At 38.0% G+C, this 14,787-nt stretch overlaps 1 pseudogene; it reads right to left on the bottom strand.

The window, feature by feature from the left end:
• Window positions 1–1,422: 1,422 nt before the first annotated feature.
• On the bottom strand, window positions 1,423–1,873 carry LOC143665204 (protein FAM136A pseudogene; annotated as a pseudogene).
• Window positions 1,874–14,787: the final 12,914 nt, after the last annotated feature.

The following is a 14,787-nucleotide window of genomic DNA, read 5'->3' as shown; positions in this document are numbered from 1 at the left end:
CAATACTACCTCACAAAACATGATTAAAAAAACATAGTATGCTTAAACAGTGCTCAAATCAAGCAAGTAATAAGAATCTTCAAATATTTGCTAATACTAAATGGGAAGGATTTTATAGCATTTAATTGATAAGAGAGATGAGGAAATTAATTTCTTAGTTATAAAGGCAAAGGCTATTTCATGAGCTATGTTATTAAAGGGAAAGAAATGTCGGCAGACTAAAAGAGTTGAATATTATTTCAGAAAATTTTAGGGGTTGGGCATAGGGGGAAAATTAAAGCTTGCTTATTTTCAAACCAAATCACTAGGAAAATATATCACAGTCTTGAAACAGCAAACAGACAGACTATATTATCACTTCAAGTAATAAGTTAGTAGAAAGACAAAGTCCTTATTAAAATGCTAAGGTGTCAGTACTGGGGCAGGAGCATGGCATGCTGCAGAGGCCCCGGCGGAATGTGGCACCTGGCTTTGCACTAAGGGAGTTGCAGCTCACTCAAGCCCGTGAGTTGCCAATTTTCCTCCCTTAATTTTACTGCTGAGTATGCCTCAAGAGGGCTTGATTATTTTAGGGGGCTAAGCTGATAAGGACAGGTTTAGGCTTTCATTCCATTCTGTTCTACGTAAAACCAAACCTTCCAAATCTGATAATTCAGAATTCTCTTAAGCAGCCAGCAGTTCATCCTTCACTGTTCTTTCCCAGATATTGTCGATATTAGTAATCATTATCAAAACTCCCTTGTCTGGGTAGTGTGACAATGGCTCAGTGGCAGAGTTCTCACCTGCCATGCTGGAGACCCGGGTTCATTTCCCAGTGCCTGACCATGTATTAAAAAAAAAAAAAAGTCAAAAACTCCCTTTTCTGTCAAGGAAACAGAGCCACTGCAAGATCTTCCTTTGCTTTCTGTTCACAGCCTCAGGGGCCATAATGACAGGCAGTGAGAGGAAACCACTGGCCTGTTGGAACCTGTGCACCAAGAAGACTGGCATGTTGAAGGGCTTGGCTTGGTACAGCAAGGAAGCACCCTACTACTAGGACAAGCACTTGAGTTTGAAACTTAGACTTTAAAAAAATACTCCAGTGTTTTCTCTGATCTGAATTTTAGCACCAGTTTTTTTCCATTTCAGTTTTATGGACTGAAGTATATAAAGGAGACTGGTGACAGTATCTTTAACCCTGTCGCCATCCATCCTTATTTGGTCATTCATAAACTTCACTTAAAAGACCAAAATTTAAAAAAAAAAAAAAAAAAAAAAAGGGCAGGCCACGGTGGCTCAGCAGGTAAAAATGCTTGCCTGCCATGCCCTAGGACCAGGGTTCGATTCCTGGTGCCTGCCCACGTAAAAAAAAAAAAGGCCAAAATTTCCAGTCTTCTTTTGTAAAGATTCCTCCCCTTCTCTGGGTGGGATGGGCAAAGACTCTTACATTCCCATGGATGAGAGAGACACCTTCATTTTCTTGATTATGGATGGGATGGGTTCATGTGGTCATACGTACACTTGGTCACACAGCTCTCCAACTGTAGTTCATCTGCAGTTCCTTACTCCCTGTATCCATCAAGGTTTTGTTGTTGCAATGCATAGTGCACCCAGGCAGACCTGGAACTTCTCTAACTTGCTCGTTGCCAGGGCCTCAGCTTGAGCCAGAGGCTCATGGCAGTACTCAATGCATTGATGAACTTGTTACATGGATGCATGAATGTCCTCGTAACAGCTGGCCCTGCACGCAACATGAGGCACTGCATCCTCTGGATGTTTTCTCTCTCCAGACTCTTCACCTTGAAGTCCATCAGCTTCTGACCTGGAGCAGCTGCAGCTCTGCCACTGCAATCCCACACACCCTGCCATGCTGGTACCCACCTATTTCAGACATTTTAAAGTACTATTTACACGATTTAACAAAAAAAATTACTAGAATTAAGAATTTTTAAACATCAAACATTTTCCCCAAAATTATTAGATTGCCATTATTATTTGGTGGATAGGGGCAAAGATAAATTTTCAGTACCTAGGTTTCTTCTTCTATAATAGCATTTCTCAAGGTTGGTATTATTATATTTGGACTTGAAAATTCTGTTTGAGGCTTTTGTCCTGGGCATCTTATGATCTTATGATCAGAACATCCCTGATCTCTACCAGCACAATGCCAGTGTTGTTTTCCCTGTTATGACAACCACTTTTATCTCCAGATAGTGCCAAGCTTTCTGGAGGCAAAATCATCCTTGATAATGAGCCACTGCTCCATAAGATGGTGACACTAATAATACCTATACATTAGATACATTGTGAAAATTAAATGAGATTGTACTAAAACTTGGATAATAGATGATTGTGAGAGTTAAATAGTATTATAGAGGATATAGCCCTGTGCCTAAGACATGGTACATATTAAAGATATTAGTTACGATTTGATTGAGGCCTGGTTTTAGTCCCCCAAAATGCTCAAGATTGTATTCTTCGTAATTTTAAGGCTGTTTAAAATTACTTCAAGCCCTATTATGACAGAGAACAGGCATAGTTCTGGACAAGACAGCAAATGCGTTCTGCTATGCATGGTGAATGGAAATACCTTAAACTCCTTCATGAAAGGGATGGAAAAGAACATTTGCTAGATCACAGAAGCCAAACTGAGTCGGAGGTTATGTTGAGCTATTCTAGCAAAGACACTATAATGGGCACAGAAATGCAATAGGCATTATCAATCTATTAGGTTTATAATCATCTGTCATCATCCTCCATATACAACATGTTTTTATGCACAGCCATCTCAGTAAATTAAATAGGAATGTGATGGTGTCTCCTTTATCTCTGAGAAGTTCGGAAATCTCTGCCATTTTACCTGCTCCTAATATACTATTTTGTTTGCTGAGTGGGAAATTTTCTTAGTCTTTTTATCATAATTGCTCTTTCCCTATAGTTCATCAGATCAATGTAAAGCTTCTGCCAATTGTTATGCAAATCCATTTGAATCATGGACTTGATGACCAGAACAATGAACACCGGGTGGTTCAATGGGTCCATTAGATAAATGATGGGAGAGAGCTGGTACAGAAAACCCCATATCATCCAAACTCTGAAAACTCCCACTCTAATCAGTATCATATTGACATGTTTTGGGTGCCCTGCTATCAGTGTCAGCTCAGCCCCAGTATCTAAAATTTCCTGAAACGTCTGGTTTCACTATTCCTAGTTATGATAGTCTTAGACCCCTTTGGATACGGTTTTGAGAACTATTTATTATATATACCTGTTGTGATGTCTAAAGTTCTTTTCTTAAAATGGACTTGGCCTCCCTTTCAATCATGGACTCTGTTCTGACATATGACTCAGTTTTGAAAGCTGGGTGAGAGATAATGACATTCAAATATGTGGTTGACATCAGCCTTTTCCTTGCCAGATTTCCTTGCCAGATTTCAATTGCGCACACACACATACACACATTATATATATATATATATATATATATATATATATATAAAACACACATACACACACACACACACACCCTCAATTAATACCATCATCAACTAACTTTTCTGTCCCTTGTAGCATCATGGGCTATTATCATTGCCATAGATTGTTCAATTGCTTAATTGCATTCTAGAATTGATGCCTATGAGAGTAATTTCACCCACTTAAGCAACAAGTAAGTACATTCTTGATCTCTACAGTTCTGGAATTCTGTTATTCTTATTTATGCTAAGAAGCTCAGTACTATGGCAGTATGTCCCACTAACAACCTTGACCTACAGAGGACAGTCACTACTTACTTCTCAACAGTATCAGTGTATCTGTTCATAGAGCATCCTTATTATTATCGTAAAGTCAGGGTTCTTCTTTCCTGAAGGACAAAATTAGCTTAAATTAGTAATCTATTATAGCAGGGCAACTTCTCAGTTTCCTAATTGTTCCTCAAAATGCTGCGTAAACAGTTTAGTATCTCAATCTCATTGTTTACAGGCCAACATCATTTCCAAGATTCAATGAGCCATCCTAGCAGAGTATTAGAACTGACTTCAGGCATCGTTGCCAGGTTAATAAATCTTGAATCAATTTGAACCAACATTAATAAGCTCTTCCCTATCCAGCCCTATATTTGATCCATCTTCTGTCTTATATTCTCAAGCTCCACTGCCATAAATGTCATCCCAATTCCTAATAAAATTAGTGGGTCCTGCAACTTTTTAGTGAATAATCCATTTCTTGCAGAAAGAAGGATTGTATTCTTCACTTGTTAGAGCAAGAGGGGAAGTCAGGGCTGATCCTCAGGAAGGTAAGGATTAGCATGAAGGGTATTTATCTTGGTATGCCTTTGTCCATTAGTCAGACATAAGGAAGCTGCTCTCTTCTGAAAACAGCAAAGGGATTCACTTCTGCCAGCCATAATCTTCAGAAGAATCTGGTGGGTCATGAATTTCTAGAACATTTTCTTTAATGTTTTCATCCTGGTATTCAGTCCCTATACCACTAAGCCCATATCAGGCCCCTGACTAATATAGGAGACACTTGCCAAGACAGGGAATTCAGTTTTCTTTGTAACCCTGACATTCTTTTGGTCAAATCATTTTCTTTTTTTTTTTTATTAATTAAATAAAAAAAAAGAAATTAACACAACATTTAGAAATCATTCCATTCTACATATGCAATCAGTAATTCTTAACATCATCACATAGATGCATGATCATCGTTTCTTAGTACATTTGCATCGATTTAGGAAAAGAACTAGCAAAACAACAGAAAAAGATATAGAATGTTAATATAGAGAAAAAAATAAAAATAGTAATAATAGTAAAAAAAAGGAAAGGAAAAAGAAAAAAAGAGACACAAACAAACGAACAGACAGACAAAAAAAAAAAACCTATAGCTCAGATGCAGCTTCATTCAGTGTTTTAACATGATTACTTTACAATTAGGTATTATTGTGCTGTCCATTTTTGAGTTTTTGTATCTAGTCCTGTTGCACAGTCTGTACCCTTCTGCTCCAATTACCCATTATCTTACCCTGTTTCTAACTCCTGCTGGTCTCTGTTACCAATGATATATTCCAAGTTTATTCTCGAATGTCCATTCACATCAGTGGGACCATACAGTATTTGTCCTTTAGTTTTTGGCTAGACTCACTCAGCATAATGTTCTCTAGGTCCATCCATGTTATTACATGCTTCATAAGTTTATTCTGTCTTAAAGCTGCATAATATTCCATGGTATGTATATACCACAGTTTGTTTAGCCACTCGTCTGTTGATGGACATTTTGGCTGTTTCCATCTCTTTGCAATTGTAAATAACGCTGCTATAAACATTGGTGTGCAAATGTCCGTTTGAGTTTTTGCCCTTAATTCCTTTGAGTAGATTCCCAGCAATGGCATTGCTGGGTCGTATGGCAATTCTATATTCAGCTTTTTGAGGAACCGCCAAACTGCCTTCCACAGTGGTTGCACCATTTGACATTCCCACCAACAGTGGATAAGTGTGCCTCTTTCTCCGCATCCTCTCCAGCACTTGTCATTTTCTGTTTTGTTGATAATGGCCATTCTGGTGGGTGTGAGATGATATCTCATTGTGGTTTTGATTTGCATTTCTCTAATGGACAGGGACATTGAGCATCTCTTCATGTGCCTTTTGGCCATTTGTATTTCCTCTTCTGAGAGGTGTCTGTTCAAGTCTTTTTCCCATTTTGTAATTGGGTTGGCTGTCTTTTTGTTGTTGAGTTGAACAATCTCATTATAAATTCTGGATACTAGACCTTTATCTGAAATGTCGTTTCCAAATATTGTCTCCCATTGTGTAGGCTGTCTTTCTACTTTCTTGATGAAGTTCTTTGATGCACAAAAGTGTTTAATTTTGAGGAGCTCCCATTTATTTATTTCTTTCTTCAGTGCTCTTGCTTTAGGTTTAAGGTCCATGAAACCGCCTCCAATTGTAAGATTCATAAGATGTCTCCCTACATTTTCCTCTAACTGTTTTATGGTCTTAGACCTAATGTTTAGATCTTTGATCCATTTTGAGTTAACTTTTGTATAGGGTGTGAGATACGGGTCTTCTTTCATTCTTTTGCATATGGATATCCAGTTCTCTAGGCACCATTTGTTGAAGAGACTGTTCTGTCCCAGGTGAGTTGGCTTGACTGCCTTATCAAAGATCAAATGTCCATAGATGAGAGGGTCTATATCTGAGCACTCTATTCGATTCCATTGGTCGATATATCTATCTTTATGCCAATACCATGCTGTTTTGACCACTGTGACTTCATAATATGCCTTAAAGTCTGGCAGCGTGAGACCTCCAGCTTCGTTTTTTTTCCTCAAGATACTTTTAGCAATTCGGGGCACTCTGCCCTTCCAGATAAATTTGCTTATTGTTTTTTCTGTTTCTGAAAAATAAGTTGTTGGGATTCTGATTGGTATTGCATTGAATCTGTAAATCAATTTAGGTAGGATTGACATCTTAACTATATTTAGTCTTCCAATCCATGAACACGGTATGCCCTTCCATCTATTTAGGTCTTCTGTGATTTCTTTTAACAGATTTTGTAGTTTTCTTTGTATAGGTTTTTTGTCTCTTCAGTTAAATTTATTCCTAGTTATTTTATTCTTTTAGTTGTAATTGTAAATGGGATTCGTTTCTTGATTTCCCCCTCAGCTTGTTCATTACTAGTGTATAGAAATGCTACAGATTTTTGAATGCTGATCTTGTAACCTGCTACTTTGCTGTACTCATTTATTAGCTCTAGTAGTTTTGTTGTGGATTTTTCCGGATTTTCGACGTATAGTATCATATCGTCTGCAAAGAGTGATAGTTTTACTTCTTCCTTTCCAATTTTGATGCCTTGTATTTCTTTTTCTTGTCTAATTGCTCTGGCTAGAACCTCCAACACAATGTTGAATCACAGTGGTGATAATGGACATCCTTGTCTTGCTCCTGACCTTAGGGGGAAAGTTTTCAATTTTTCCCCATTGAGGATGATATTAGGTGTGGGTTTTTCATATATTCCCTCTATCATTTTAAGGAAGTTCCCTTGTATTCCTATCTTTTTTTTTTTTTAGAATACATTTTTTTATTAATTAAAAAAAATTAACTAACACAACATTTAGAAATATTCCATTCTACATATGCAATCAGTAATTCTTAATATCATCACATAGATGTATGATCCTCATTTCTTGGTACATATGCATTGATTTAGAAAAAGAAATAGCAAGACAACAGAAAAAGAAATAAAATGATAAAATAGAGAAAAAATAAAAATAAAAATAAAAAATACAAAAATATATAAGAAAAAAAACAACTACAGCTCAGATGCAGCTTCATTCAGTGTTTTAACATAATTACATTACAATTAGGTAGTATTGTGCTGTCCATTTTTTTTTTTTTTAGTAATCATACCATTCTACATATGCAATCAGTAATTCTTAACATCATCACATAGATGCATGATCATCGTTTCTTAGTACATTTGCATCGGTTTAGAAGAACTAGCAATATAACCGAAAAAGATACAGAATGTTAATATAGAGAAAAAAAATAAAAGTAATAATAGTAAGAACAAAACAAAACAAAACAAAAGAAAAACCTATAGCTCGGATGCAGCTTCATTCAGTGTTTTAACATGATTACTTTAAAATTAGCTATTATTGTGCTGTCCATTTTTGAGCTTTTGTATCTAGTCCTATTGCACAGTCTGTATCCCATCAGCTCCAATTACCATTTATCTTACCCTGTTTCTAACTCCTGCTGAACTCTGTTACCAATGACATATTCCAAGTTTATTCTCGAGTGTCGATTCACATCATTGGGACCATACAGTATTTGTCTTTTAGTTTTTGGCTAGACTCACTCAGCATAATGTTCTCTAGGTCCATTCATATTATTACATGCTTCATAAGTTTATCCTGCCTTAAAGCTGCATAATATTCCATTGTATGTATATACCACAGTTTGTTTAGCCACTCTTCTGTTGATGGACATTTTGGCTGTTTCCATCTCTTTGCAATTGTAAATAACGCTGCTATAAACATTGGTGTGCAAATGTCCGTTTGTGTCTTTGCCCTTAATTCCTTTGAGTAGATTCCCAGCAATGGTATTGCTGGGTCGTATGGCAATTCTATATTCAGCTTTTTGAGGAACCGCCAAACTGCCTTCCACAGTGGTTGCACCATTTGACATTCCCACCAGCAGTGGATAAGTGTGCCTCTTTCTCCGCATCCTCTCCAGCACTTGTCATTTTCTGTTTTGTTGATAATGGCCATTCTGGTGGGTGTGAGATGATATCTCATTGTGGTTTTGATTTGCATTTCTCTAATGGACAGGGACATTGAGCATCTCTTCATGTGCCTTTTGGCCATTTGTATTTCCTCCTCTGAGAGGTGTCTATTCAAGTCTTTTTCCCATTTTGTAATTGGGTTGGCTGTCTTTTTGTTGTTGAGTTGAACAATCTCATTATAAATTCTGGATACTAGACCTTTATCTGATATGTTGTTTCCAAATATTGATTCCCATTGTGTAGGCTGTCTTTCTACTTTCTTGATGAAGTTCTTTGATGCACAAAAGTGTTTAATTTTGAGGAGTTCCCATTTATTTATTTCCTTCTTCAGTGCTCTTGCTTTAGGTTTAAGGTCCATAAAACTGCCTCCAATTGTAAGATTCATAAGATATCTCCCTATATTTTCCTCTAACTGTTTTATGGTCTTAGACCTAATGTTTAGATCTTTGATCCATTTTGAGTTCACTTTTGTATAGGGTGTGAGATACGGGTCTTCTTTCATTCTTTTGCATATGGATATCCAGTTCTCTAGGCACCATTTGTTGAAGAGACTGTTCTGTCCCAGGTGAGTTGGCTTGACTGCCTTATCAAAGATCAAATGTCCATAGATGAGAGGGTCTATATCTGAGCACTCTATTCTATTCCATTGGTCAATATATCTATCTTTATGCCAATACCATGCTGTTTTGACCACTGTGACTTCATAATATGCCTTAAAGTCCGGCATCGCTAGACCTTCAGCTTCGTTTTTTTTCCTCAAGATGTTTTTAGCAATTCGGTGCAACCTGCTCTTCCAGATAAATTTGCTTATTGGTTTTTCTAATTCTGAAAAATAAGTTGTTGGGATTTTGATTGGTATTGCATTGAATCTGTAAATCAATTTAGGTAGGATTGACATCTTAACTATATTTAGTCTTCCAATCCATGAACACGGTATGCCCTTCCATCTATTTAGGTCTTCTGTGATTTCTTTTAGCAGTTTTTTGTAGTTTTCTTTATATAGGTTTTTTGTCTCTTCAGTTAAATTTATTCCTAGGTATTTTATTCTTTTAGTTGCAATTGTAAATGGGATTCGTTTCTTGATTTCCCCCTCAGCTTGTTCATTACTAATGTATAGAAATGCTACAGATTTTTGAATGTTGATCTTGTAACCTGCTACTTTGCTGTACTCATTTATTAGCTCTAGTAGTTTTGTTGTGGATTTTTCCGGATTTTCGACGTATAGTATCATATCATCTGCAAAGAGTGATAGTTTTACTTCTTTCTTTCCAATTTTGATGCCTTGTATTTCTTTCCTTGTCTTATTGCTCTGGCTAGAACCTCCAACACGATGTTGAATAATAGTGGTGATAATGGACATCCTTGTCTTGTTCCTGATCTTAGGGGGAAAGTTTTCAATTTTTCCCCATTGAGGATGATATTAGCTGTGGGTTTTTCATATATTCCCTCTATCATTTTAAGGAAGTTCCCTTGTATTCCTATCTTTTGAAGTGTTTTCAACAGGAAAGGATGTTGAATCTTGTCAAATGCCTTCTCTGCATCAATTGAGATGATCATGTGATTTTTCTGCTTTGATTTGTTGATATGGTGTATTACATTAATTGATTTTCTTATGTTGAACCATCCTTGCATACCTGGGATGAATCCTACTTGGTCATGATGTATAATTCTTTTAATGTGTTGTTGGATTCGATTTGCTAGAATTTGGTTGAGGATTTTTGCATCTATATTCATTAGAGAGATTGGTCTGCAGTTTTCTTTTTTTGTAATATCTTTGCCTGGTTTCGGTATGAGGGTGATGTTGGCTTCATAGAATGAATTAGGTAGTTTTCCTTCCACTTCAATTTTTTTGAAGAGTTTGAGGAGAGTTGGTACTAATTCTTTCTGGAAAATTTGATAGAATTCACATGTGAAGCCGTCTGGTCCTGGACTTTTCTTTTTAGGAAGCTTTTGAATAATTGATTCAATTTCTTTACTTGTGATTGGTTTGTTGACGTCATCTATTTCTTCTTGAATCAAAGTTGGTTGTTCATGTCTTTCCAGGAACCTGTCCATTTCATCTAAATTGTTGTATTTATTAGCGTAAAGTTGTTCCTAGTATCCTGTTATTACCTCCTTTATTTCTGTGAGGTCAGTGGTTATGTCCTCTTCCATTTCAGATCTTATTTATTTGCATCGTCTCTCTTCTTCTTTTTGTCAATCTTGCTAAGGGCCCATCAATCTTATTGATTTTCTCATAGAACCAACTTCTGGTCTTATTGATTTTCTCTATTGTTTTCATGTTTTCAATTTCATTTATTTCTGCTCTGATCTTTGTTATTTCTTTCCTTTTGCTTGCTTTGGGGTTAGTTTGCTGTTCTTTCTCCAGTTCTTCAAAGTGGACAGTTAATTCCTGCATTTTTGCCTTTTCTTCTTTTCTGATATAGGCATTTAGGGCCATAAATTTCCCTCTTAGCACTGCCTTTGCTGCGTCTCTTAGGTTTTGATATGTTGTGTTTTCATTTTCATTTGCCTCGAGATATTTACTGATTTCTCTTGTAATTTTTTCCTTGTCCCACTGGTTGTTTAAGAGTGTGTTGTTGAGCCTCCACGTATTTGTGAATTTTCTGGCACTCTGTCTATTATTGATTTCCAACTTCATTCCTTTATGATCCGAGAAAGTGTTGTGTATGATTTCAATCTTTTTAAATTTGTTAAGACTTGCTTTGTGACCCAGCATATGGTCTATCTTTGAGAATGATCCATGAGCACCTGAGAAAAAGGTGTATCCTGCTGTTGTGGGATGTAATGTCCTATAAATGTCTGTTAATTCTAGCTCATTTATAGTAATATTCAGATTCTCTATTTCTCTATTGATCCTCTGTCTAAATGTTCTGTCCATTGATGAGAGTAGTGAATTAAAGTCTCCAACTATTATGGTATATGTGTCTATTTCCCTTTTCAGTGTTTGCAGTGTATTCCTCATGTATTTTGGGGCATTCTGGTTTGGTGCATAAATATTTATGATTGTTATGTCTTCTTGTTTAATTGTTCCTTTTATTAGTAGATAGTGTCCTTCTTTGTCTCTTTTAACTGTTTTACATTTGAAGTCTAATTTGTTGGATATTAGTATAGCCACTCCTGCTCTTTTCTGGTTGTTATTTGCATGAAATATCTTTTCCCAACCTTTCACTTTCAACCTATGTTTATCTTTGGGTCTAAGATGTGTTTCCTGTAGACAGCATATAGAAGGATCCTGTTTTTTAATCCATTCTGCCAGTCTATGTCTTTTGATTGGGGAATTCAGTCCATTAACATTTAGTGTTATTACTATTTGGATAATATTTTCCTCTACCATTTTGCCTTTTGAATTATATATATCATATCTGATTTTCCTTCTTTCTACACTCTTCTCCATACCTCTCTCTTCTGTCTTTTCGTATCTGACTCTAGTGCTCCCTTTAGTATTTCTTGCAGAGCTGGTCTCTTGGTCACAAATTCCCTCGGTGACTTTTTGTCTGAGAATGTTTTAATTTCTCCCTCATTTTTGAAGGATAATTTTGCTGGATATAGGAGTCTTGGTTGACAGTTTTTCTCTTTTAGTAATTTAAATATATCATCCCACTGTCTTCTAGCTTCCATGGTTTCTGCTGAGAAATCTACACATAGTCTTATTGGGTTTCCCTTGTATGTGATGGATTGTTTTTGTCTTGCTGCTCTCAAGATCCTCTCTTTCTCTTTGACCTCTGACATTCTAACTAGTAAGTGTCTTGGAAAACGCCTATTTGGGTCTATTCTCTTTGGGGTGTGCTGCACTTCTTGGATCTGCAAATTTAGGTCTTTCATAAGAGTTGGGAAATTTTCAGTGATAATTTCTTCCATTAGTTTTTCTCCTCCTTTTCCCTTCTCTTCTCCTTCTGGGACACCCACAGCACGTATATTTGTGCGCTTCATATTGTCATTCAATTCCTTGATCCCCTGTTCAAATTTTTCCATTCTTTTCCCGATAGTTTCTGTTTCTTTTTGAAATTCAATTGTTCCATCCTCCAATTCATTAATTCTAGCTTCTGTCTCTTTAAATCTACCATTGTAGTTATCCATTGTTTTTTCCATCTTTTCTACTTTGTCCTTCACTCCCATAAGTTCTGTGATTTATTTTTTCAGTTTTTCTGTTTCTTCTTTTTGTTCAGCCCATGTCTTCTTCATGTCCTCCCTCAATTTATTGATTTGGTTTTTGAAGAGGTTTTCCATTTCTGTTCGTATATTCAGCATTAGTTGTCTCAGCTCCTGTATCTTATTTGAACTATTGGTTTTTTCCTTTGACTGGGCCATATCTTCAATTTTCTGAGCGTGATCCATTATCTTCTCCTGGCGTCTGGGCATTTAATCAGATTTCCCTGGGTGTGAGACCCAGCAGGTTGAAAGATTTTTCTGTGAAATCTCTGGGCTCTGTTTTTCTTCTCCTGCCCAGTAGGTGGTGCTCATGGTGCTCATCTGTCTGCGGGTCCCACCTGTAAAAGATGCTGTGGCTCCTTTAACTTTGGAAAACTCTTGCTGTAGGGAGGGGTCACCAGCCAAAGCGGCTTGGGGGAGTACCAATCCGAATCTCCCAGCCAGCCCGGGGATCCACACGCGGGGAGGTTCGCCAGCCTCTGTGGCTTGGGGGAGCGCCTGTCCAAATTTCCCAGCTGGCCCGGGGCGCCAAGCATGGTGGGGGGGCACCGACCTCCGTGGCTTGGGGGAGCGCCTGTCCAAATTTCCCCGCCATCCCAGGGCGCCAAGTGTGGCGGTGGGGCACCAGCCGCCACGGCTTGTGGGAGTGCCTATCCACCGTTCCCAGCCAGAACGGGAAGCCACGTGTTTGGAAGGGATCCCGGTCGCCATTCTCCGCGGCTTGGGGATCTCCGATCCAATTCTCCCAGCTTGTCCGGGGGGCCGTGCGTTGGGGGGGTGCCAGCTGCCGCAGCCTGAGGGGACCACCTTTCCAATTCTCCCAGCCTGCCTGGGAAGGAGGGAGGGAGGAACTCCGGCCTCCTGCCACCCCAGCCTGGGGAAGCCCGCGCACCTCGGCGATCTCACCGGAACAGGTTCTCCCAGCCAGTCAGCCATTGCAGAATGGGGTACGCTGTCCTCTTGGTCTCTGTCATGGCTCCAGGAGCTGTCCTGTATCGTTTCCACCTCCCTAGTTGCTGTTTTGGAGGAGGAACCCAGACCCGCGCGTCTTACTAAGCCGCCATCTTCTCCGGAAGTCCAGGGAAGCTTATTTTTGTTTGAGGCTTCACTTGAATCATCTTGCAGGAGATCCCACTGGTGTAATATTGCACATGGCCCAAGTACTCCACGAGTTATGGGCGCCTCCTCCGTGGGTCCCACCTGATCAAATCTTAAGTCTTATTTTCTGCACAGCCCTCCTACCAACTGCAAGAGGAGATAAGGATGTCCATCAAGAATGACTTTTCTTCACCTCAGTGTGCTCTGAGATGATAGTTGAGTGATGTGATGCTATCATGTTTTTCAAGGCTCCTATGCAGTTAATTAGAGTCAGTCATATAATTACTTACATCTCAATTTCTTTCAATGGCTGGAGCTGTTGCAAAAACTAATGCTCTTTTTGCTACCCATATCACTTCCTAAAGTACCATACGTCGACATATTACTAAAAGGAATCCTAAAGAAAACTGGTGGGAACTCTATCCCATTCGTAATTAGTGGTGGAAACTTCATTGCTCTCAGACCAGTGAATGATTCAAATTCAGAATCTTATACCATGTGTCTTCTTTCTAAGGTCATTTTTGGCACCAACTAGCAAATTCTGATTTCTTCAAGATTAAATGAAAATGATTTATTTGGAAATATGAGGAAATATGAGGGATTAAGAATCATAGATGGAGAAGTAAGGGAAGTCAATTAAAGATGCTGCAACAAACAGTTTAATGCTGTAGGCAACTAAGATTTAATCTCATCTTACTTCTTGAGTCAGCTTGACAATTTTTATTTGCTCAGGTTAAGATTCATTGTAATAAGCATTTCAAGTATAGTATACCAAAATAGCATTCATTTTGTGATCCTGGTGAGAAAGTGTGTGTGTGTGTTTGTGGTGTGGACAAATTTAGAATTTTCTGTAAGAATGTTAACAAACATTTTTAACAATGGTAATAGCATACTAGTGTAGTTTCAGATACTTTTTCTGTATACTTTCCCCAGTAACTTAAGGAAGGGAAGAAGTCTATGACACCTACATCATAGACATTCATACTAAGGAGAATTGTCTTTTTGGCCAAACCATTTTTATTTTCCCTTGTTAGACATAGTAGCAAAAAATGAGTCACCAATTTTTTGGCACAGAGGCCATTATGGATTTAGAAGATTGGCAGTGTTTTGTTCTTTGCCTAGCTCACTTAAAGAGTGTAAACTAGAGGGAGAATCACCATGTGATACCAAACTAGCCATTGGCATCAAAAGGATGCCCATAGTCACTAACTTAATCCAAGATGGCCCATTGTCTGCCTCTTCTCTAGACCTTTGCTCTTATGATACAGATGTTAG

This window comes from Tamandua tetradactyla, chromosome 21 (genome assembly GCF_023851605.1).
Source record: "Tamandua tetradactyla isolate mTamTet1 chromosome 21, mTamTet1.pri, whole genome shotgun sequence".
In the NCBI taxonomy this organism is placed as follows: domain Eukaryota; kingdom Metazoa; phylum Chordata; class Mammalia; order Pilosa; family Myrmecophagidae; genus Tamandua; species Tamandua tetradactyla.
Note: the sequence above shows the minus strand (reverse complement) of the source record. Positions and strands in the feature narration are given on the sequence as shown.